Raw genomic sequence first — 9,728 nt, forward strand, 5'->3', positions numbered from 1 at the left:
AGCGTGCATTTGTAGGGCACACTATGGCAAATGGACAGGACTGCAAGTGACTAGAAAAGACAGGCCCATTGGTTTTAAGACAGTGAGCTGGGCCCTGCCCAGCTGCCCTGAGAACTAAGGGAAACGAGTAAGTCAGCAGAGCTATAGCTCATTTGCCGCACTGCAGCTGACTTGGTGGTGGTGGGATCTAGGACAATGCTTTCTAAAATTTAAAGTGCATGTTAATGTACTTGGGACTCTTTCTAAAATACAGATAGATACAGTAGGTCTACAACTGGGCCTGAGATCCTGTATTGCCAACAAATTCCCAAATGATGCTGTTGTTGCTGGCCCATGGGCTTCCCTAAAAGCATAATTTGATTTACATTTTGGTTAGATTTGCATTGAGAAGGTTTCGTTGATTGCTACAAAACTTATTCTTAATTCCTACCAATTATAATGTGCTATCAGTCTAGGCCAGGGTAGATGGGGACATTGATTTCAAATCCTTACTGGAACTGGAAAATAGTTCAAATCCTTACTGGAACTGGAAAATATGTATGTGTGTTGTGCTTACACGATCAGTGAAAAGCAGACAGGTAGCAGTAGCGTGGTTATAACTAAGCTCATGGCCTCTGGCTACTAAGTTGGAGGAACTGTGGGAATAACACTGGATAAGGAATCAGAAAGCTTGTGTTCTGGATCAAATTCTCCCCTGACTGGCTACTTTACTGTAGGAAAGGCTTTTCATTTTTATGAGCCCCCAATTTTCATCTTTCAAGCAAATGCTAAGATACTAACCATGCTAGTTATGGAAGGGCAACAGCCTCTTTTCTTCTTAACACAGATATTTGGATGTATGCAAGGGGAAGTGTGTGTCTTGAATGTGTGTGAGGGGCTAGCAGCTGCTTAAAAATAGCCAGCAAGGTGAATTGGTTTATTCACAGGAGATCTTGAATGCTTAGTGGGAAAAAAAAAATCAATTAAAAATAATAGTATTACTAGGTTTCTGTTTCCAAGTACGATTATTCCACTTATTGAAATCACAAACAGATCTTTTCAAGACCATCATACGTATGTAAAAGCTAGACAGGGAAAAAGGAAGATCTAATGAGAAATCATGCATTTAAATTGTAGTGGTGACTAAGAATACTGTATGTAACACAGACTACCAGAAGGACAAGTGGCATTGTGGGTTAATGTGCTGGACTGCAGTTGGTTTGAACTGCAAGGTCAGTGGTTCAAATTCACCAGCTGCTCCTTGGAAACCCTTTACAGGGTTGCTATGGATGGGAACTGACGAGACAGCGCTTAACAACAATAACAACAACCAGAAGAACAAACTGATAGGTATTGGAGGACGTGCAGCCTGAATTCTCCCTAGGAGTGAGCATGAGAAGATGTCGTCCTGTTTATTTTGGTCACATCATCAGGAGAGACTACTCACTAGAAAAGTACATCTTGTCAGTTAAAGTGGAGGGTTAGTGAAAACAAGGAAGATGTACCATGAGATGGATTGACATTTTTGGCTGCAGCAATGGGCTCAAGCATACCAATTATTGTGAGGATGGTGGTGCCACTCCAAGCAATGTTTCAGTCTGTTACACAGAAGGGCTCCATGAGTCAGAGTCCTTCCTGGTTTGGCACTGTCAAATAAGCACTGGACGACAAGGTTGGTTTGAGCCACAAGTGCCATCGGAACACACTCGATGACACTTGACAACAACAATCAATAACAGCACCAATTCCATGAGTGTAAGAAGTCTTGGTTTAGTTCAAATATATGACACGTTTTTGATGTTGTTGTTGTTGTTGTCAGGTGCCATCGAGTTGGAACCGACTCATAGTGACCCCATGCACAGCAGAACGAAACAATGTCTGATCCTGGGCCAACCTCACTACCGCTGCCACACTTGACGCCATCAATGATGCCACCTGGCTGATCCATCTCGTTGGGGGTCTTCCTCTTTTTCTCTGACCCTCCACCTTACCCAGCATGACATCCTTCTCCAGTGACTGTTCCCTACGGACAATATGTCCAAAGTATGAGAGACGGAGCTTAGCCATCCTGGCCTCCAAGGAGCACTCTGGCTGCACCGCTCCAAAACAGATCTATTGGTTCATTTGGCAGTCTGTGGCACTTTTAGTATTCTCCTCCAACACCACAACTCAAAGGCATCAGTTCTTCTACGATCTTCCTTATTCACTGTCCAGCTTTCGCATCCATATGAGGCTGTTGAAAATACCATGGCTTGGGTCAGGTGCACCTTAGTCCTCAAGCTGATATCTCTGCTCTTCAGTACTTTAAAAAGTTCCTGTGCAGCAGATTTGCCCAATGCAATACGTCGTCTGATCTCTTGACTGCTGCTTCCGCGAGTGTTGATAGTTGATCCAAGAAGAATGAAGTCCTTGACAACTTCAATCTTTTCTCCATTGATAAGAATGTTGTTTATTGGTCCAGTGGTGAGGATTTTTATTTTCTTCACATTTTTGACAAGAGGTATAATGGTAGTAGAAAGAATCTGTAGGAATGGCCTAGAGCTGTGTACATAGTAGGTTCACAGTAAAAGAACCTATGGATATGTGATGGTTGTTGAACCACTGGCTGATTCCCTTTCTCTTCCTGAGGTGATCTTGAGCAGTCAGAGAAGTTTTTTGGTTCCTACTGCGATCTTACAGGTATTCTTATAGCAATAGATCTATCCTTTGCTTCCCCTTCTTCTTGTCAGTTCCTAACACTAGCAAATTTTCTAAGAGTGTCTTCGATTTTGATGCACTAATGAAAAAGGCCTACCAGCTCATAACCAAACTAAAGCAATAAATAAGTATCAGCTGTTTTGCACTGTCAAACTTTTCTTTACCTCTCAGTAGAATCTTGTAAAGTTGTGACCTCAGGTCATTGCTTCTAATTAATAATAATCTCTTTATTGCTTATACAGTTAAAAGAAAAGAAAGGAAAACACTTAAATGACATGCATTTATACAAGATAAATATGAATATCTGAGTCAACACACACTTGTGAACATTTAAAAAAAGATTAGTGGGAAAGAAGATCTAAAAGGAATAATCTAGAGTCTCTTTCGTCTCAGATTTTAAAATGAATTTTTGGCAATTCACACAGAGAATTCTTTCAACTATCTGGGGTTCACTCTTCCTATTTCTACATAAATGAAAGAGGATGGTTCTTTTGTTAGTTGGTCTATAATTTTAAAAAACTGCTTGAATAGCTAAAATAAAGTTGCATCTTTTCTCTTATATTTGTCTCTTCTTTGGCGTAAAGACTTTTTGTAGTTGACATTAGTATGCTCTAGATCTGAAATTCTGGTGTGGTGCTGTAGAATAAACACTGGACTACAAGGTTGGTTTCAACCACAAGGTTGGTGGTTCAAATTCACCAGCTACTCTTCAGAAAGTCACTTGATATAATTTGGAACCAATTTGACAACAGTTAACAACAACAACAAGATCTGAAGTAGCTGCTAGAGTCTAGTCAGTAATTTACCATTCTTTGGCACATTTTTTCAGATAACATAAAGCTAATTAATCCAAAACTGATTAGTTGCTGAAACGTTGTATTTTAAAGTTAACATGTACACCTTAAATCTATATAGCTTCCTCCCTTAAGGAATTCAGACTGCTCATTATTTTCTTCCTAAATAATCCAATTGTATTATCATTTCCAAAACTTGCTCCTTAACCTGCCTTCTATAGCTCAGTTTACAGTAGGGCTTTGAACTGGTTCAAAAGTAGTTCAGTAATGGTCACCAAAATGACATCCGAACAGATACTAATTTTCAAAATTTAGGTGAAGTGTATCTATAGCTGAAAGAGAAAAGAATACCGGTCAAAGCCCTGGAATTGGAGATTTGGAAGAGGCGTAGTGAGCCATCTCAGGAATCCGATGCCGAAGACTGAATTATTGCCAGGACTGTGGAGAGTGACACATTCAAGCTGGTGGCCCAACTGCCATCTTGAACTGGGCACCATGGTTTTCAACTTTGCTGCTCAAGAGATTTGGTTGCTTTGCAACATGCATATTGCCCTTGTTTTCTAAGAAGGAGATAAAATCTCTAGCAGGGCATTGCCCTGGCTTCCTGATCTAGTTACCATTCCAGTTTACCCACATTTTACAAATTCAAGTCCACTTCATTGGCCATGAGTGAACAGGGAAAAACTGATTTGAAGCCCTGAGTTACAGCAGTGCCCCACTGAGGATTACCACATCAGAGTCTGTGGGGTGGCTCGCCAGCAGTCTGTTTTGGCAAATCCTGAAGGTCATTTTGATATACATTCCAGGCCATTTGGATGTTTAGGAAACATTTGTTTCTTCTATCACTACCCATTGACTTGCCTAAGAAATGTGGAAGAAATTCTAATTCTTTCACTTTACCTCACACATTAAACAGATTTTCTCAAATCTCAGAATGATCTCTCAAAAATATTTTTTTTCCTTCTCTGCTTCAATGTTCACTGTGGTAAGTAAAGTTCTTTTAATTTATCTTATTGTCCATGGGAGTGGCCTCCAAACTGTGTTTCTGTTTCTTTTATTATGTCCTCTGGTCCATTATTCAAACTGTGACCAGAATAATCCCCTTAAATATAATGCCTTCCATTGTGAAAGGCCCCATTTATGTCTCTGAGGTCTGCATAAAGAAATTTGTTTGCAGGTAACCAATGGTTCCCTCCTACCTTTCTTTCTCATCTTTTGATATCCTGTCATTCTTTCCTATATCTTGTGTCTTAAACTTTCATTATTCGGAGTAACTTCAGATTTCTGAAATATAACACGTTCTTCTGTTTGGTCAGGCATTTGTCATGCTGTTCTCTCTGTTTGATTTTTCTTATCTGTGTGGCATATGCCTATTGACTTTCCAAGATCCATTTCACAGGTCACCTTCTTTCTATAACTGTCTATCTCTCCCTCTGTATCCAACTCTCTAAACCTAATTAGTTCCTTCTTATCTTTGTTCCATGGGGCTGTGTACACAGTTTTATTGCAGTGCTTGACATGGAATAAAATTTATGAATGTGTCTGTTTTCTTCAAGGATTTAAAATATCTGAGGGCCATGGTCAGTTTTATTCATCTTTGCATCTTCTGTCCTAGCCACTTATTAAAATACTTTATAGTTGTGTATTGGACTGAATCTGTCATATTTTCTTGTTGTTTCATTTAATATTTTAGCAGAAAAATATCACCTCTGTATTATAGAAGAAAGGAAAGGACTTTGCCCAAAGCCACAAGCAAGCCAGGCTATGGTCTCAGGAGTGGAGATGTAGATAGTGGTAGAAAGATGGTCTTGGTAGTGAGAGACTACAAGAGACCCTACTCCTTATTCTGATATTATCTCTATGAAGAGACTTTAAAAAAATTGGTGGAAAAAATGGGATTAAAAGGTGATGGAAGTTTTGCACTGACTTTAAAACTTTCCCTCATATGCTTCTCACCTATTTTCCTATTAGCTTCATGATGGCAAGTGTCATGCCTCTTTTACTTTGTAAAATTCTAGTTGTATCAGTATTTTATTGCTTCTGTAACAATTTCCCACAAGTGTAAATTCTTAAAACAACAGAAATTTAATAACTTGCAGTTCTAGAAGTCAGAAGTCCAAAACAGGTCTAACTAGGTAAAAACACCATCACTCACCAGTGGTATTTTGAGTTCAAGCTGGATCACCCATGGTAGACAAGTTTAAGTGGAGCTTCCAGACTGAGGCAGACTAGAAAGAAGGAGAAACAGGCTACTTCTGAATGGTCAGCCAATGAAAATCTTATGACTAGCAGTGGAACATTGTTAGATAGTGTCAGAAGATGAAAACCTTATAAAAGGAGAACATGAGTCCCTTAGGTTGGAAGGCAGTCAAAAGGTGACTGGGGAAGAGCTTCCTTCTCAAAGTAGAGCTGACCATAAGAACATTAATGGACATAGCTTTTAGTACCTTCATTGGCTGATGGGACAGAATTCAGAATGAGAAGAAACAGCTGCAAACATGCATTAAGAATCAGTACCTGAAATGTTCATGCTCATGGAAGCAGCAGCCAATAAATCAAACGACATACTGCATTCAGAAATCTGCTGCACAAGACCGTTTTAAAGTGTTGAAGAGCAAAGATGTTAGCTTGAGGTGTGCCTGACCCAAGCCATAGTATTTTCAATAACCTCATATGCATGCGAAAGCTGGACAGTGAATAAGGAAGATCTTAGTAGCATTGTTGATTTTGAGTTATGGTGTTGGAGGAGAATATTGAAAGTCCCACTGGCTGCCAAGAGAACCAACAGATTTGTGTTGGAAGAAGTGCAGCCAGAGTGCTCCTTGCAGGCCAGAATTGCCAAAGTTCATCGTTATACTTTGGACATATTGTCAGGAGGGACCAGTCGCTGGAGAAGGATATCATGTTTGATAAGGTGGAGGGTCAGAGAAAAAGAGGAAGACCCCCAGTGAGATGGATTGGCCAAGTGGCAGCATCGATGGACTCAAGTGTGGCAACAATAGTGAGACTGGTCCAGGATTGGGCAGTGTTTCATTCTGCTGTGCATAAGGTTGCTATGAGTTGGTTCCAACTCGATGGTACCTAACAACAACAACAAACCAAATTCATTAGTCTGAAATTGATTAACCATGCAATCAAGATGCATTGATAATTACTGGTGAATGAATGCAAAAGTTGGAAACAAAGAGGAAGGATAAGTAATTGGAAAATATGTCTTTGGTGATAGAAATAATACTGGAAATTACATGATAGAATTTTGTAAGATAAGCAACCTATTCATTGCAAATAATTTTTCAAAGCAACATAAAAGATAACTACAAACATGGACCTCACCAGATGGAATACACAGAAAACAAATTGACTACATCTGTGGGAAGAGACAGTTTTAAAGCTCAATATCACCAAACTTGCTCTGGTAGCATAGTGGTTACAAATTTGGCTGCTAATCTCATGTTCAGCAGTTTGAAACTATCAGCTGTTCTGCTGGAGAAAGAAGCGGCTTTCTGTTCCTATAAATATTTATAGCCTTGGAAACCTTGTACAGGGTCACTATGAGTCAGAACTGACTCCATGGCATATAACAACAACAAAATTACCAAACATGCAAGTTCAGGCTGAAGATGAAGAATATGAAAATAAGTCCATGAGAGCTAAAATATGACCCTGAACATATCCCACAAGAACTTAGAGATCATTTCAAGAACAGATGGGATACATTAGACACTAATGACCAAAGACTAGAAATATTATGGGGTGATATCAAGAATATCATACAGGAAAAAGCTAAAGATGGCAAGAAAAAGGGAAATACCAAAATGGATGTTGGAAGAGGCTCTGAAACTTGCTCTCTAGCATAGAAAAGCTAAAGCAGATAGGAGAAATGAGGATGTAAAAGAGTTGAGCAGAAAATTTCAAATGGCAGTTCAAGAAGACAGTGTCAAATATTTTAATGAAATCTGCAAAGAAAACCAAAAGGAAAGAACATGCTAAGCATTTCTCAATCTGAAAGAACTAAAGGAAAAGTTCAAGCCTCAACTTGCAGTATCAAAGGATTCTATGGGCAAAATATTGTGCTTTATTGACTATGCAAAATCATTTGACTGTGTGGATCATGACAAGGTATGGATAACATTGCAAAAAAGGGGTAATTCAGAATACTTAATTGTGCTTGTGAGGAACCTGTACATAGAACAAGAGGAGACTGTTTGAACAGAACAAGGGGTTACTGTGTGCTTTAAAAGAAAGAAAGATATGAGCCAGGGCTGTATTCTGTCACCATACTGATTCAGTCTGTATGCTGAGCAAATAATCATAAAAGTTGTATTATATAAAGAAGAATATGGCATCAGAATTTAAGGAAGACTCATTAACAACATGCTATAAGCAGAGAATACAACCTCACTGTCTGGAAGCAAAGAGGGCTTAAAATCCATACTGATGAAGAACATGGACTATAGCCTTCAGTATGTATTGTGTCTCCATTTAAAGAAAATGGAAATGCTGACAACTGGTTCAATAAACAACATCATGATAAATGGAAAAAAAAGTTTTAAGTTGTCGAATACTTCATTTTTTGGATCCATTATGGTGTGGTGCTATAGGATAAGCATTGGACTGCTAACCACAGGGTCAACAGTTCAAACTCACCAGCTGCTCCTTGGAAGACCTATGCAGAAGTGACTGGACTGCACATAACAACAACAAGAACAACATCAACACTCCTGGAAGCAGCAGTCAAGAAATCAAATGATGCATTGCATTCAGCAAATCTGCTGCAAAAGACCTCTTTAAAGTATTTAAGAGCAAGATATCAGTTTGAGTACTAAGGAGTGACTGACGCAAGGCGTGGTATTTTCAATAGCTAATATCTAGGTGTGGTGCTGTGGGTTAATGCACTGGACAGCAAAGTCAATTTGAACCACAAAATTGGCAGCTTAATTTCCTAGCCGCTCTTAGGAAATTCTATGTAGGAATGCTATGGGTTGTACAGACTTGATGGCACTTAACAAGAATAGCAACAAAATATGCATATGAAAGTTAGACAATGGATAAGGAAGACTGTAAAAGAATTGATGCATTTAAATTAAGGTGTTGGACAAGATTATTACAAGTACCTTGGAGTACCAAAAGAACAAATTTGTGTTTGAAGAAGTACAGTGAGAATGCTTCTTAGAAGCAAGGATGAGTAGACTTTGTCTCTTGTACTTTGGACACATTATCAAGGAGTGACCAGTCTCTGGAGAAGGACATCATGCTTGATAAAATGGAGGGTCAGCTAAAAAGAAGAAGACCCCCAGTGAGATGGGTTGAAACAGTGGCAGCAACAATCAATTCAAACATAATAATGATTATGAATATGGTGTAGGATTGGGCAGTGTTCTGCTGTGTTGTGCATAGTGACACTATAAAGCAAAACCCACTCAATAGCACCTGACAACATCAATAGCATCCTATATGAAGAAAGAAAAAGGTAATTAAAAATACAGGAAATGAAAAAAAAAAGTCCTAAATGAATCTTAGGACAGACTCTGAAACTTGCTCTTGAATGTAAGGAAGCAAAAGAGAGTGAAAAGAAAAACACATGAGGAAGTATAAGAGCTGAACAGAAAACTTTGAAGGGCAGCTGGAGAAGAGAATGTCATGTATTGTAATGCAATGTGCAAGGATCTGTAATTAGAAAATCAAAAGAGAGGAACATGCTTAGCATTTCTTAAGCTGAAAGAATTGAAGGAAAAATTTAAGCCTTGGGTTGTAATTCTGAATAATTCTATGGGTAGGATAAGCACTAGAATGGTAACCGCCAGGTTGGAAGTTTAAACTCAACATAAAAACAAGAATCAGTACATTTGAATTATGGGGTTGGCAAAGAATATTGAAAGTGCCATGAATTGCCAGAAAAATAAGCAAATCTGTTTTGGAAGAAGTACAAACTGAATGCTCCTTAGATGTAGGACTGGTGAGATTTTGTCTCTTATATTTTGGACACGTTGTTCGGATGGACCAGCCCCTGGAAAAGGACATCATGCTTGGTAAAGTGGAGAGTCAGAGAAAAGGAAAAAGATCCCCAGTGAGATGGATTGATACACTGGCAGGAACAATGGGCTCAAACATAACAATTGTGAGGATCCTGAAGGACTGGGTGGTGTTTCATTCTGTTGTGCATATGGTCACTATGAGTCTGAATCAACTCAATGGCACATAACAACAGATTCAAATCAAGGTGTTGTCCAGGTTAAATCTTTTTCTGGAATCTTTAGG

This window comes from Chrysochloris asiatica, unplaced genomic scaffold (genome assembly GCF_000296735.1).
Source record: "Chrysochloris asiatica unplaced genomic scaffold, ChrAsi1.0 scaffold00120, whole genome shotgun sequence".
NCBI lineage: Eukaryota > Metazoa > Chordata > Mammalia > Afrosoricida > Chrysochloridae > Chrysochloris > Chrysochloris asiatica.